The sequence below is a fragment of the Helicoverpa zea genome, chromosome 10 (genome assembly GCF_022581195.2).
Source record: "Helicoverpa zea isolate HzStark_Cry1AcR chromosome 10, ilHelZeax1.1, whole genome shotgun sequence".
Classification (NCBI taxonomy): Eukaryota; Metazoa; Arthropoda; class Insecta; order Lepidoptera; family Noctuidae; genus Helicoverpa; species Helicoverpa zea.
The window spans coordinates 8,754,982-8,772,565 of record NC_061461.1 but is presented as its reverse complement, the minus strand read 5'-3'; positions in this window follow the sequence as shown (position 1 = coordinate 8,772,565).

Here is a 17,584-nt window from a genome sequence, read left to right as displayed (position 1 = left end):
GTGGAAATACGTTTCGTGTTTAGTGAATATATTTCACATTATTCTAACATTAATGTTCTGTTGCTAGTTGTTAGTGTAGAAATAAATTTCCATCGACAGATTACGGTAAGTGCTCTTCGATAAGACAGATAAAGTTCGTTCACACAGCGCAGTTACAGTGAAATGCTTCCGACTGTTTGGGACTGCAGGATTTAGATAATCTTATACCATATATGATATTTGGAACTCAATGTAGACAGTTTCGAATAGTTTTTTTTTTTAATTTGGGACATTTTGACACTCTAGAGCAAACTGCAAATGTTGATTTTTACCGAATGTTTTAAGTCTTTGTACTTAAATGACTGGGCAAAAAATCAATCATTCAATAACCAAAGTGGGTCTTACGTGATCAGTTAATATAATCGATCGGAGATGCAAAAAACTTTGGCAATAACAAGACTTGTTTGCACATATCGTTTGTCAAAAAAGTCACGGAGACGTGTCAAGATGTAAAGAATTTCAAACTGTTTGATGTTAAACAGATTAGGTATTACAAGATTAATTTACATTTTACGGGTCATCTGTACATCGAGATATCGATTATCGGCTTACCGAAGATATCGATTTATTTGAGAATACAGTGCGGATCGTGGGCTTCGCTTGATATGAACGCGCTTAACGCTGTGTTCAAATTAGAATTAGAATTTTAGATAAATTACAGAGATTTTGTACCATTTGGATTTTTTCTTATGATATTTTTTTAAATAGTATGCAAAATGCGTTGTCTTAATTTTATGGGAATATGAAATTATAAAATCGATCTCAGTGGCGTGCACTTGGAGAGGCCTATGTCCAGCAGTGGACTGCGATAGGCTGATGATGATGATGATGATGATGAAATTATAAAACTACGGCTTTTGGTGCAATAAAATCGTGTTAAGATTTAAACTGCATTATTAGGAAATTAATATAATTATAATATTTTTTGTGCTTTAGCAATGGCAATATAAATAAAATACGAAAAAAAAAACTGTTTGTATCTAATATCATTAAGAATCAATAATTGTATTGTTATGCTAAACTAGCATGTCCGTCCAAACCTTTATGGAACCATACCACATGTTTAATTTCGAAATTTGATTTTCGAAACAGCAGTTATCCATGTTATTATCACAGTATCACCTTAATATCTATAATAAACAACGAATAACCGACTTTTATGGTGTCTTGTCTCAAAAATTTAAAAGGTCGAGAGAAGATTTTGGCTATATGCAAACCCAAATTGTACCCTTGACCGACCCGTCCCACCCACTCTATGTATTCAAGACATACCAAAATTGGACACAATAGCATAATTAATAACAACAGTTGTCTGGTACGATGCATAACTAATGAAACATTTAGCTAAGCTAGAGTAGTGTAACACAGTGGGTTATTTTATAATGTAAATACATCGTATGGTAGTAACTATTAGCATATATATTGGTTTTTTGTTCGCCTGTCTAATTAGAATTTGGTATTAGAATTGGGATGTATCGCGTGACATCTGGTGGGGTGAGCGAATTGTAAACTGATTTAATTTACGTTAAGATAAGTAGTATTTATAAGTTGTTTAAACTGTTGTGTTTGATTGAAACAGATAAAACAAAGGAATAGTATCTAATTGAATTTAATTTGATTATTCGTAAACTATTAAATGATGCATTAGATAAAGTCAGTCCATTTCTCACTATGATTTACATTTAATCAAAATATTAAGTATGAAGGTGATTCGAACCCATAATTGGATTTCCATACTGCAAACATGAGACCAATTGAGAGATTTGAAATTAACCTATATAAATAATTACCATCTTCCACAATTTTAATTAATTACTTGGGGTTCAAAGGTGCTACTGTGTCACACATTGAGTATTAAACTAATTGCAGATTGCAATGTTTGCGCAGACGCCGGCTATCTAGATAGGCTTACAAAATATTCGTATCAGGATGTTGCATGAGCACTTCTTAATTATCTAAAGAGTAATTGGCGTAGCTCGTGTAATGAAGTGTCGTGATCTAGGCTTGTTAGAACACCGACTTTAATCAATGTGGGTCCATAGTTACCGATATGTATAGTACTTGTAATTTTAAGTTATTTTTAAGTTTTAAAATTATATCCTTTTACTCATTAAGGTAAAAAAACAAAGGAGTTCCCAACTGCAACTGATGAAATCGTTACCTATGCTCAAACAAATAATTACATCGACGAATTCAACTTGACTGATGGGACAAAAAGTTATAGTTCAAGTTTCAGGAATTAAAAGTTGCGACAAAGAATGAATGATGTCTATCAGTATCTTCCTAATAATTATCCTTAAGACCGTATCGAATTTAACGAGTATATTCAGTGTTATTATTTTACATGGACAAACTACCGTCTGACCTTCTCAAGTAACCAGTCAATACAAAAGATCAGGACACGTGATAAGCGGGAATTCTACATATTTTTATGGCGAGAAACTAATATAAATATTATTTTAGAGATACTAAAGTGCCCAGTTATCTCTTGTATTTGTAAGTCTAATACGATTTTAAAGTCTTATTGGTTTAAATGAGAGGTTACGACTAATAAAATGTGTGTCATCTATATTTACTTATTTGAAATATTTACTATACGTTAATAGTGTTATTGGTGTGCGAATTGCAAGCCAAATATTATTAGTATTTTTTTCGTATTGTTATATAATTTCACGGTTAAGGAAGAATGTATGTGTTAATTTGGTTTGTGGTTTTGGTGGGAAAATCAGAAGTTTTCGGATGCCTTTTAATGAAGAATCTTACTAGAACAAAAATCAATACTATTTTTCGAAATCAACACAATGCATGTTGACGTAAGTTAAATGCAAATCGATAAAGGTTTTTTAGAAATAGAAACTCAAAAGTAACTTCAAATGTCAAGTTTTGAGCACGACTTTACCGCGTGTTGTAAGTAATGCACATTCGTCTATTTTTAAATCTGAGTTAATGGATCTTTTATCAAAAGATTATGTCACCTTCACCATTAATCTACATGACAATACCTCTGACAAATATTGTACATGACTCAATATTATTCCAATTACAGTCGCATTTTGTCAGATAATGATAACATCTAATACAATTAAATTGGGAATTAGTGTATCAGGTTTCTGTGACGTCATTCAGAGGGCACTTGTTTGGTTTCTATTAAAGTATTTATGATTGGAGTTATTGGCTTCCTCTGTTATGAGTATATATAGTATAGTATAATATTTGGCACATTGATAAGCAAAGTGGAAAGGCAATTGGTTTATCTTTTTTGTAAAAGAAAACTTCTTGTAAGTATACATTTTGTCTGAAGCTCAGTCTGAAATAAGAATCTTAGTAATAAAAAAATAAAAAAATTCGTTTATTAAAACTTGGCTGCAAAACAGCACTTTTCGAATGTCAGACTGTTGTACCGTATGGTGACTGATTTCACAAAGATTTTCCACTATGTCATGGTGGACAAGTTACCTTCACATCTTCTTGCTTAGACGGATGATGAGATTGTGAAGCATTCGATGACTATTTGTTTCCAACAAGGTTATTCCTTTATTGTTATGTTCTTTTCACCAATTATAAGACACCACGTAACATCCTGGAACACCCACAACTTAAAAGATGAATGTTAATAGATGTCAAAGCAAAACATCAGTCAAACTGGTGAAATTGAACACAATGTAGTTTCAATAGATGCCGCTTGTTGTAAACTGTCGGTAATGTGGCGCTTAGGAATTTATCGCAACTGAACTTTATTGCCTTAAAGCCTATTTTGAGTAGCCTTTTAAGGATGTAATTGACTGAAGCAATAACGTTGACATCTTGTATTAGTGAAAGCGATGATTTTAAATGAAAGATGTTCGAAGCTTGGGAATATAATCTTGTTAACGTGTGCTGTTGCAAAGAATGCTTAAGATGTAGCACTTTTCTCATATTTTATTTATATGGTAGGGATACAAGAAAAAAATTAAATACGCTGAAATAACTCGGTGTTTCGGATTTGACATTATTCTGCATTATAACATTGTAGGTATTTTGGAATAAGTATTGTATCATATGTAGATAATACATGTTGTGAAATACTGAGTCACTATTACTCAACGCATCTCTTTCTTAGTAATATAAGTATATTATGTGATAACTAATCCTGGACTATTTAGTAAGAGTCGAATCCAATTTTATATACTTTTATGCATGTATATGCAATAATGTAGGTATCTACATTTACACATAAAGTTCTTATTGGAAACCATTTCCGTAGCTTAGAAAACACGCGAGCCCAGCGTAGCAGCCCAATACTCAATACAATAATTCGAACCGTCCAATACACTCGTCGTTCATTAATCATATACCTACGTTACATATAAACATACATTAAAATAATGGTGCTTCCATGTAGGAATAGTTTCTGTCTACACATGCATGTAGGTACAAGATTTAATGGTTTAAGACAATTTTTTATTTGCACATTAAGAAACCGCGTCTCGTCGCCAGTCGCCAACAATAACTGTTATATGTGGGTAGAAGAATTGTTTGTGGCTGTCTCGTGTTACTATGGTTCTGTTTGGGCCAATGTTTGGCCAAAAATGGTTGAGGAAATAGTTGTAGTTTCGTATCGGTTTAGATGATGTCTGATGAGTTCAGTGCCTAAACGAAGTGAAAATAAAAAGTAGAAAAGAAATATATTAATAAACAGCATATTTTCATTATTATATTTCTTTTTCATATATTTAAGGTACCTACAACTTCAAATTGATACGAACAAGTGACAATTTTAATTCATAACGCGGCTAGACCAATCATAATTCGTAAGCCAACAAATCCAGAAACATTGGCGCAAACATTGGCCGCCAATTAGCGGACCACATTACCGATTACCACAGAACCGTCTAGACGCATTGAAAGGCAGACATTTTTTATTTCAGCTACTTGTAATAAGTGTGGGCGGGATTTAAAAACAAATCAATCATGATTGATTCTTTTTCTTGTGGCTGCGTTTTGTTCAAATGTTTGATGTATGGTGGTGTATATGTTGTTGTATTTTGTTGTTCAATGTACGTTCCGTTACTTTGATTGTTGTATGTTAAGTAATTGTTTTAGTTCTAGTAACAGTGTAAGGCTATGCGTAGACAGGACATTGAACGATTATGTCCACTTAATATTTCATAACTTTTACTGTATTCTTTGACAGTTTTTAGGAGTTCACAACAATAGTTTAGCAGTTCATTCTTACCTCTATGTAAATTACGTCTATTTATAAGCCATAAGAAAATAAATTGACGTAGGTATATTTATTTTTCGCTAAAGACCGATGCGTACGTGAGGCAGTCTATGCAGACACAATGTAATTCGTATGTCAGTCATATGAACACGCGACGCCCAAATAAGGGGGGACTGATGAATTATTGAGACGGCGTCTTAAAGAGAAGACGTTAGCTTCAAATTTTGATCGAAGTCATTAAAATTCTATGTACTCATGCCCGGTTGGTTAAGGACTAATTGTGTTTAATTGCAATATAAAACAATTATTTCTTTTTTTTCTCGATTTCAATAATAAAGGATCCCTGTTCCTTGAGTAGAAGGAAATTTTCCCTAATTTTGTTACTCAATAAACAAACAGTTACTTATAACAAAATAATATAACAGTATTTTTCCAAGCTTTTCCCGAAATAGACTTTAATAACCACTTATTATATCTGATCAACGTGATTTTATTATTGTTCCCTTAAATAATGTTTATACTTAGTCTATTTTTGTTATTATCAGTAGGAAAATCTGTTTTACGTTTATAAATAGAATTTTAATGTTATTAAGTTTATTTTGGGACGCGCAGGGTATTCTATCAAAAATATAATCGAATACCTCTCCATTGTTCTCCTCTCCTCCTCTCTAAACTTCCATTTGTTAGGAGCAAATTCAAGCTTTTGTAATACTTAGCCGGTACTTTGATTTACAATAAATAATCATGTGTCTTTAATGCATATAAAAGAACCAACTTACCTGATTATCTCCCGAGCCTTTTCCCAACTATGTTGGGGTCAGCTTCCAGTCTAGCCTGCTGCAACTACGCGACTAAAGCAACTTACCTGATGAGAACAGAAAAAGATTAAATATTAGCTGAAAGAAACTTCGCCTTAACAGCTACCTACTCACGAATTGAATGGGCTAAGTGGCGCGATGGGCCTCTAATACTAATAGACGGATTAGTTTTCTTTACTGATTGTCGTCTAAGGCAAACGATGCTTAAGGCCTCGTATCATAAATGTTATTATATTTCAAAACTCTATGGGCCTTACTACAAAAACTTTAAACCCTGTTTTACACTTGTCTAATAAAATTTTGGCTGCAAAATGAACCATATGTCAACGTCATAATTTGACATTTTTTTAGACAAGGCATAAACTGACGTTTAAAAGTTTTTGTGGTAAGACGGTTAAGGTCAATTGAAATCAAAGAAGCAACTTTGTACAAACAAATTTTAAGTGAGTACTTATTTCTCAGAATATCTCATGTACGTGAAGTTTAGTCATCTTAAGGACAAAAGATACAAACAAAATCCTTAAGGAAATATACAAAAATCACCGAAGTTTGAACAAGTTATTATCTCCCGCCCACGCAATAATGTGGTCGCTACCTAATTGCTTAACCTCAGTGTGAATTCGTAATGGCATTAATTAAACATAGGTGATGTATGTAATTACAATTTGTTTAGCTAATAGTGTCGTAGTGGGCAGACGGTCGAGGTAATGTGTTCATTATTATACGGCATATTAGTCGTAACACGATCATGCGGTTTGGACACAGAGAAAACTTAATGGAGAGAGATGCGAAAATATTTTTTTTTTGGAAACCTTCACAGTATTCTTAGATTGACGATAAGTTTAGGTACTTACAAAACGTGGAGTACTTTAAATCAGATATTTTGAAAACGTTTTAGTAACGGCTACTTTGAAATGTACTTATTTTCAGTATGTTAAATTAATAATAAAGATGCAGTATAAAATTAGAAATGCGAACACAAAAGTTCGGCCCAAATGCGTTCTCCGCGAATTTGAGATCTCCGTTTATTAATCCTCTGTGACCATGAGTATCGAAATAATTAATTCTACACACATTTAATTTGTAATTTACTGTGCATAGTTATTAAAGAAAATTCTGCAACTACGAAGGTTAAGTGCGTAATATAAGAATGGAAGTTGAATGATTTTTAATTTGTAGCTCATTTCTATCAATACGGGATAATTTACAATCAAGATTGCTAAAATATGTAGTTGGTTCAGACTCAATCATTAAATAAATCTCTAAGTACTTTCAACTTTTGACATAGAGACGATGTTCGACACTTTCAGTTCTTTACACTTTTGTTCGAAAATACAAATGATCGTTTATTGACCGGGCTACTGGTACACAGGGAAGCTCGTTTTTCGAACTCGTCACGGCATACAATTGCATTTGGAAAGCAACTTTTACCCGGAATATATGCGTGGGCGCATTATTCGTTACAAGAAGGAGTCAAACTTGAAACTTTTTATATTATAAAGTAATTTTTATGATCTATAGCTTCGTGTTTGTTTAATTTTTTGTCATAAAACGTATTTCTTTATTGTGAGTGTTATGTTTGGGTGATGAATGTGTAGTTGAATGAATGCAGTCACGTTTAAAGTAAACGTGGACTGTTTTTGTTTGTTATATGTTAGAGTGGGCCTGGGCACCGTGGATTTGCTACATTGCATAGTTTTTAAAGTCTCTATTACAGGTTACTTAATCCAATGCTTCCGATCCGTTCTTAGCAACAATTTCCAGTGATTAATTGTTGTCCCAATCTCACGATAAGGGGCGACAACCCCTATGCATACAAAAATATAGTGAAAAATAAAATCGTTTGTGTTTTGTTTACTCCCAAACATTTTCCTTTATCAGCATTACCAAGAGGTTGTTGCCTCCAAACTTGAGGTAAAACTTTGTACAAGCAGTATCTGTAACTAGTCGGCGGTTAGATCACAATGGTATCAACGTCTTAACGTAGCTAGTTAGTACTTCGGAAACGTGAACTTTTACTCAAGTTTGAGAGTACGCGGTACGGGTTCAATGCGTTCATGTTATTCGCTAAGGTGAAGAGGAAATTTGTTTAATTATAACTTTGCTTTATAAGGTTGTTGACTTGTTACAGCCTACGTTTGTATTCAATCAATGTTTTGATAGATCAGGTAATGTTTCACGGAATCAATAAAGGTAAGTAAAAGCGCAAGTGAATTTATTACATGGTCACAACAGATGTTTGTGAATTAAGTATACACATGTAGAAGCAAATTGTTTGATTCACTTTCACCTGAAATCAGTGAAATCTTAATCTTAAACGCTTCCTAGGTCTTGTTTATTACATTTCTAAGTATAATGAAAGTGAAGTACTTAATGAGTATAGACAATTGTTGACAAGCGGTTTAACGGTGTGCCCCACTTTACTAATGTCTTAGTTTTATGGGAGAACGCAAAGAAAAACACATTAAATGTAATGAAGCATTTACTCAAGTTGACAGAAAGTGGGTGCTATAAATATTTGTGTATTAAGTTTATCACTTTCACCTTTAGTGCGAAGATGGTTGCAATCAGCGGTCTATTGATTTGTTTTAAGTACCGTGACTGGGAAATTTCTGGAGTACGCGTTCGTCACTGTTTTACGTGACGAATGAGAGGTTGGCCAAACCTCTCAGTGATGATGATGTTGATGACTCTAAAATCTGAAGATACATGATGTATTTAATATCAAACGATTTTTTCACATTTTGCATAGTTAAATATTACTACGGTTACAAATAACTACGTGGGTCTATAAATTAGACATATATAAAGAAGGCTTACTTATAACACGAAAAAGAGAAACTTCAAGCACCATTCCTAAAATAGTACTCATTTCTAATGTTGTAAATGTCCATTTCAATAAAGAGTGAATGTAAGTTCGTTCACAGTTTAAACGTCGAGGGAAAAGAATTTATACATAACTTTGACTTGCCATTTCCTAGAACCGAGTCGGGAAAACAAAACTATTTGGAAGCGGACTCAAAGTTTTATAATCTACGCAATAGAGGATTTTATTTAAAATAGTTTTCCTTTCTTTTGTTTTTAATATTATCTGGCTTTTCTTTGATAACTTTTTGAGTTTCGAACACGATTGGTTCTCGATTATTTGGTTTTCGGTGGAATTAACAAATTGCACAAACAATTTTACAATATAGGTGATATATATTTTAAATTTTTTTATGCAATTTTCTGGTAATTATTTCGACTATGACATGTAGCAGTAGTAACTTCAGCTGCTTTTATTTTACAATTATATTATTTACGTGCTGCGTGATCCATATACTAGGCGTTTTACTGAAAGTCATAAACCTCCTTACCTACAAAGTTTACCAGCTTCATGGCCTCAGAGTATTAATAGCAAATTAAATGTTTTCGTTTTAATTCGTCTGCATCATAATAGCTTGTCGGCCGGGGCTTTTGATGTGATCAGGCAATATGCGTAATTGTGGGTTTAGTAGTTAACACCTCGGCTCAAGGCACTGGAGACAGCGTGGGCGGAGAAAGCGACAATGAGATTTTGACAAAGGCACGTTCTTTTAAACGTGAATGAAAGTTACAGAAGGCTCAGTTCAGTGACAAAACAATAATGAGAAATAATTTATATACGACAATGAATTCATAATAGGTTCGTACGCAGGTAATCACCAAAAGGTAATTAGTTAGGCGACACATAATAATACCTACCCCTAAAAAATTACTTCAAGAATGTTTTTTTCACATTCAATTTTCTGACTTATTAAAAAAAATATATAAAAAGAAAAACTATAATGACTTTTGCGTCCTTTGGCACTAAAGGTACGCGCTATTAGCTGAAGAAGCTCTGGTATATTACTGTCACTTCTGCACGTATATTTCTGTTCTATGTTCCAAAATTCTAAATGATCACACCTGTAACCAAGACAGAGGGCGTAGGTGGAATAATAGAGAGAAAAATATACACTATTCAAACAAGTTATACCTACTTAGCGAACACGTTAGGTGTTTTGACAATTACACCAAGAGCTGGTAGTATTTCTTCATACATTTTCTTTATACATTGTTCAAGAGGAATAGTAATGAGGAAAGAAAAATATGTTCGGACTAAAGAAAGTATGGACGTTTGTTTCATAAGTGATATGTTTTCTTACTAATTTATATTTACAGTTATTGGATTCTTTGACAGAATCTTCTAATAAATATTATTTTGTTTGCACAGTTTCATAGATTTATTGACTGCTGATGAATTAAGTGTGAAGTTATATACTTTAGTAATAATAATCGGCTATTGTTTGAGTTCATAAATATTGTGTCATTTTAATAGTCATGCATGGATGGGTTTAAGGCCACTCTTTATGTTTATTGCTTGATTCTATGATGGTCAGGTCAAGTAAATAAAAGCTGCTGTAAAATATCTATCATATACAGAATATATTGGGTAACCAATGGATATGATAAATTGATAATTATTCCTACAATTTGAAGTTCCATGTAGGACTCGGATTATATTTTAACTAAAAAGGTTTTACTTAAATATTATTAATTATAATTACCTATTCATGCCCAACTTATAAAAGTCGTCGTGTCAACCGAAAGACGTTGACTGCTGGATAAAGGCCTCCCCCAAAGTTCGCCAGATTGATCGGTCTTCTTCACTTCAACTTATGAAAGTGTCAATCATTCATCTGAACGCAAGGCACCTTCTAGCAAACATTCATTCAACTGTCACATGAAACATATAGGTAGGTTAGCCTTCTATTCCGCTCCTCGCTTTCCGCTTACCGCTTACGCCAAGCCTTAAATGCAGTATTTTTACATGGCGCAAGTGTTTTTAATGAATAGGTATTATATTAACTCGGAGGCAGGATTTTTATATCATAAACCGTTGATGTCTTATTAACGGCGACCATCAGCGTATCTCGATTATTCGTGAAATATATGCAGCGCTAAAGATTTTAATTATATGGAGTTTTTGTTCTTTTTGAGACAACTATGTTGGATGGATTACTTTCTTATGCAGGATATTTTATTATGTTTTTTCTTTAGAACTTATTTATAAAAATTACAAATTCATGTTCGTGTGGTACATGCCTACATGCAATCACAAATTCTGCTTGAATGCTTAATCAAGTGAAAAGAAACGCTTAAAGTTTCCTGCCCACATTCGAATACACACATCAACTAAGGGTCCATGTCTCATGCATTGTTATCTATGTGAACAAAATAGAGCAACATTTTATATTCTGTATTCATAATCAAATCAATAGAAAGCCGAGTTCTTTATTTATTTTGAACAAACAATAATATTTCGAGGGTTCACATCCTTTTCTATTTCTATGGCTTTTTGTTGTTATTGATAAACACTTGTTGTGAAGCCAATAAAACTGAGCGATGGAGTGTGCATTTCCGTCAAAGAAAAAAGGTCCGTGTTCTTAAAAAAAACTATTTTGAATATTAAAAAGGTGCGTTAATCGGCCAGGGCGTAAAGAATTCGGCATATAAATTACCTACCGATTACCGCAACGCGTTATTAGTTGTCAGAAAATAGTTAAGAAACGAGAAAAATGGCCGACATCAAACGGTCTCTGTAATTAAAGATAATTATAATCTTTTAGGGTGTTTAGTAAAATGATCGATTCACGTGAAAGCGGCAACGAGTACGCAATAATTATATTACTTTATGGCTTTTTAAAGAAGTTTGAAACGTTTTTTTGTCGCTTCTTAGTTTAACTAATACGATATTACTCGGCTGATCGTAAAAGTCGCTCAGTACCAAAGTTTTTTTAGATAAACATCGCTTGTAATTGCCACTTAAAGTCATAAAGTCAATATCAGCATATTGATGTGTCACACGCATCTGAGACACAGCGTGTTATTAATTTAATTTTAATATAAATTAAAGGCTTGTGAAATCTCTACGTACATTTTCCTATATTTTTAGTAAAACCAACCAACTACGTATCACTTATTTGGTAACTATATTGCAATATTTGCGATGTAAAAATGCACGATTAGTGCTTTCATAAACTAGTGGCTGTGTATGTATAGTAACTAGTGGGTGTGTTGTGTTTCTACACCAGAATGGTCATTTAAATTAAATTAAAAGAAAAACCTATTTCCTTAATTTCGAATAGTATGAAAATATCACACAAACATAAACCAAACTGTCATTCACAAACCATGTCTAAACACAAGCACGCGGTGTGAGTAGATCAAAAACATTTTACGATTATGAAACCCCTCGATTGACAACCGGGAAGGCATTCTCAACGTTCCCATATTTTTATTGCGTGTAAACCCGTCGGCGCTTTTTTATATCATCTCTTTTAAGTGACATAAATTCTAATACAAAGTCCATTTGTGTATCTCGGACGTCTTAAAAGGTATAGGGATAATCGTTTTTCTGCTTTTTACAAGGAACTCATTTCAATTATCGGTCGATTTGATGGGTATAAAACGCTATGGTATGTGTCGTGAGGACGGCGCCCCACCGCGGTCGGTAGGACGCCCCGTGTGTTCTTTTCCATTTTTAATTTCCAACACGCTAATTTAATTATGGAACCTTGTGTTCTTTTTTTAAACGCAGCTGTATCCTGCCAGCGTTTTAATAATTTTCATAAGTAACCGTTGTTGTTCGAATCGATTTCTACAGTTTTGATGTAATTTTATAATTGTTAATAAATTTTTATTTTTTTAGTAGCTTAATCATTGAATTTATTGTTTAATTTTAAATCTTTAGAGATGTAATCCTTAAATACTGGAATTTTTATTAAGTTTCATTTATTACGATCCTGTTCTTATCTCGAAGAGTCTGTTACAAATGAATTTGAATTAATGCGAGTTGATAGGATCTGTGTAGGAGTATGATAGTTGATTTAATGTGGGATACTCCGATTAATATTACAAACTGGGCAAGGACTTTGATGTCCCACGACAAATTGTTCGAGACTCGATGATGGCTACTCGAAGCTATGAAAGGATGGACATCCATCTTACATTTAAAATTAAATATTTTAGTTATTAAGAATAAGCAGTTTCTTAGTTGCGAAAATTTTAATTTCATTTCCGTTTAGTTAATTACTATAAGATGAAAGTCTTATGATAAAATTCCATATGTGACAGAAAATCTGTACACAGATAACATTCCACCAAATCTGTATTTAACAAATTGCCGCATCACCTTCTTAAGGACTTCTTGTAAATCGTTGAAAGGCTCTGACGGAAGAATAATGTCAACTTCTCGCCTCACAGATACAACTCAGGAACACTCGCTTTGTTTTTATTCCTTTTTTATACCAAAGGAATGCATTCCTTATAGTTTTGATTTTGTACCGTTATGTGACGATAGAAAGGATATTAATTTATTGAAAGTTTTATTACGAATGTTGATACGTTTCTATAAAGAGTCGTAAAAGATATCTATGAGCTTATGTTTGATGTATCGAATTGGATTAGCTTTTATTGAAGCCGAAATTTATCTTATGATTTGAAAATGTAGCGACTAAAGGTTGACTACATATTTCTCAATAAATATCAAAGGAAATCGTGAGAAACAAAAATTAATTATTTAGGTAAAAAAAACGAAAACCTCATTTTAAAGTCGAACAAAAAATATTTAAATATCGAACACAAAACAGCCAGCACGTCACTTCCCATATTCCACAAACAAACAAACTCGTAAAAAGAAAGCGAAAACCCATACGATATATCACTCATAGATTCAACATCAAATTAAACCTTTCCAATGTACAGCTTAAGTGCCAAGAAAAGACAGATGGGCTCTAGTTATAACATAACAAGGAGGTTGCAACGATTCATCAAGAGCTTGTCAATTACTACTGGCCATCTTGACACTGTTCGATTTAATTAAAATTTATTTGACATTAAACCACGGTGGCCATATTTGGAATTAAGAACTTGAATTTGGAACGTGTTAGTTTTTCGAAAGTTGAATTCTAGAAGTGTCAGTTTTATCAACGGCCGTTTGATTGATTGATTACGCTAATTAGTACTGATACAACTGTATCAACAGATAAAAGGAAATTATTATAAGATACACACAGATAAAGCTTAGTTAATTTATTATATTAGAACATTTAAGAAGACAGAAACTTTCACACGGAAGCTTTATATGCCTTATAAAATAAAAAAAGTAATTGCTCTATATCAGTGGTTCTTAACCGGTGGTCCGCGGACCACTGGTGGTCCCTGGAGGCATTCCAAGTGGTCCGCGAAGCATTGCTTCGCGCCTACCTAACTAATTTTATTTTTAACGACTTATCTATGCGAACAGGGGTTTTCGCATGGATGCATAAAAGATATCCATCTTACTTGTCCAACAGAAAAAAAAATATGTTTGAGCTACATTTTACGTAATTTTGGCTTTGAAAATTCGCGCTCGCTTCGCTCGGGTATTCAAAAACTGTGTACCTTTATTTTTGCTTTTGTCAACAAACAAAAAGTTAAGTACGTTTGGGCCACATTTTACGTAATGTTTGTTTTGAATCCGAAAAAAATTTCGCGCTCGCTTCGCTCGCGCATTTGGAAACTAAATACATAAGTATGACAGTAGGTACTTGCGTTTTCTAAACACAATGTTAGTTTGTAAATGAAAGATTTAGTTAAAGCTATAAATACGTACGTGGGTTTTCGACGCTTCTGATTGTTAAAAACTAGCATAGAAATCTGTTGAATGCCACTGCCGTGACACACAAGTGACATGCGTTTCGTTTTGAGTAGTACTGAACCAAGAATTCAGAAGTTAGTAAAGGGAATGCACGAAAGGGAGTCACAAAAATCTGATCAAAATCTGAAAATTTTAATTATAAAGTGTGCTCGTATTCTTTATCAAAGAACCCTCAATTTAGGTAAACCATTGGGGTGGTCCCCGGCAAGACAAAATTTGGTATAGTGGTCCCTCATGCCAAAAAGGTTAAGAACCACTGCTCTATATAAATTAACATTATACGTTTGAGTAATGAATCCAGCATGATAGACCGGTTTATTCAGCAGAATATTGAGCTATTGTTGTAGAACCAAAAAGGTCCACATCATTTGTAATTTAATCAGGTGTGACATTACATTGACGTTTACAATATTAAATAAACTGCACGCATAATTTCAATACCTATTTATTCAGCCACAACTACAAGTAGGTAAAAAACAAAATCGTTTTACGAGAACCAATAATCGAACAGTAACCTACCAATAAAAACTGCTTATAACTTACAAACAGAAACGGTGTGGTCGAACATAGTTAGTAACAATTAATATAATGACCACAATATATTCTATTACGTACGCGTTACTCTGACACTTCCATAATCTATATCGTAATATTATGGCAGTTTCAACACACTTCGCTCATAACCATATCTTCGTCGAATAAATGTACAGACCAATGGTCCATTTCATAGTTAGTAATATTTATAGCCGTAAAATCATCTCACGGTTTGTTAATTTAAATTAAAAGCCGCGTAATTATAATGTTCGTGGTTCGATTCGATTTTCTTGTCGCTCAATGTATGATTTAAAATGTCGGTGTGTAATTTTATGGAGTAGTGTTGCTTTATTTAATACAGAACAATTAGAATTCTATGACTGTCAATTTAAACATGCTTATGTAATACTAATTTAGCTACAGGCTTTAATACGTTACTTAAAAATGCCTGTAGCACTTCGAAACAAGTAACTTTCTACTAGAGAAAATGTTTTCAATCGATTAAATAATTCGGGTCATTAACCTCTAAGTAATTAAAACGTACTGTAATCTCTTGACTATTTTACTAAAGGACATTTAGACCGAACCCAACTGTTTTATTTTCAGTCCATTTTACTCGAACTACAGCTAGACTCTGTTAATTGTTTCTTTGCTTTTCACCATTTAGACTTTGCTAATTCAACGCTAAGTTCGTTGTGCTAAACGTTACGACAGAATTTCCCACTTCAAGCATTATTCCTATAATTAACCAAATCATGGCAGTAACAGGTTTAAGAGGAACAATGGCTTCGCTCCTGATCATTGAACTTTACATATTGACTTAGGACTACTCGCACCTGTTTCAACTCCAATTTTCTAATTTGTTGAACAAAGTCATTTTGTTACACAGTCTGTTCTTTGGAAGCCTCAAGCCGACCATCAACCTTATATTTTCCGCTACTATTTCGTTAAGTCCCTGACACGTTTCCCGGCTCAAGTTTCCATCTTATCTAGATTTAAAATCTAAGCTAGAGTTTTTATCGTATTCGGCGATCTAGGCTTAACATAACAACTTCAAGTTCAGGCCTACGTTTATCGATACGGTCGGTACTTTGAGGTCGTGTGAATACTTCTTTATCGACGTTTTTTTTTTTAAATTGTCTGCCATATTTGTATGACTATTAAAAGTTTTGAATTACGACCTAGATTGGAGTACCTACATAGTTATGTTTCTGGTTTTATGTGTTTTGCCGTCTGTTCCTTTTCGTTCTTATTTTTAATCGATCGATCAACTGATAAGCTAGCGGTGTGTTATCGAGAATTCAATAATTTAACTTTAAGAACTGTGGGATCTATTTAAACACTTCTGCTTAAACAAAATGTTTACAGAACTTATTATATACTAGCTTCTGCCCGCGACTTCGTACGCGGATCCTGTCCCTTATGCCAGCGACTACGGGGTCAGCAAAATCAAAGATCTGAATAGTCTGATATTGAATTTTAAGGGCCCGTTGACTTGAAAACAACGGAATACGCATAACCATTAGAAACGTTCCATATATTTAATTTTTGTACTTTAACGGCAAAAGCACAGCAGACTAAACAAAACGCTGAGAACTGAACCGCAATAGACGTGACCATAGGGATAAAAGTAGTGATTCTAATTAGTTCGCATTTAAGTTGTGTGTGGCAAATATATTACACGTAAAAACATTAAATAAATGACAAAGTCGTGGTGACTTAGTAGAAGTCGTGGTGGTTTTATGGGTAGAGAACCAATCTCTCAAGTATGAGCGTGCGTCTTTGATTCCAGGTCTGGCAAGTGCCTGCCAATGCAACTTTTCTAAGTTCGTATGTACTTTCTACGTATATTTTGAATACCAATGACCGTTATTTGGAGGGGATGTTAAACTGTAGGTTCCGGCTGTCATTGAACATTCTTGGCAGTCGTTATGGGTAGTCAGAAGCCAGTAAGTCTTTCCAAGGGGTGTTGGGTTGAGCGGGTGACCGGGTTGTGGAGGTCAGATAGGCAGTCGCTCCTTGTAAAACACTGGTACTCAATTGCATCGTGACTGGAAGTCGACCCTAACATAATTGGGACAAAGGTTCTTGAGATAATAAAGACAATAATAATGAGATATAGACATTTGAGGCTGATGACGGGGAGTAGCGACCCCGCGGGGCTATATATACTGAGTTCTCCAGGGAGAGTATACTGTCCCCCATCTCCGGCCGGTCGGAGTGAACCATGACGGGGGTAGGTCTCACGCTTCTGGCTTGGCTTGGCCGTCCAAAGTGGAGCCGCTAGAT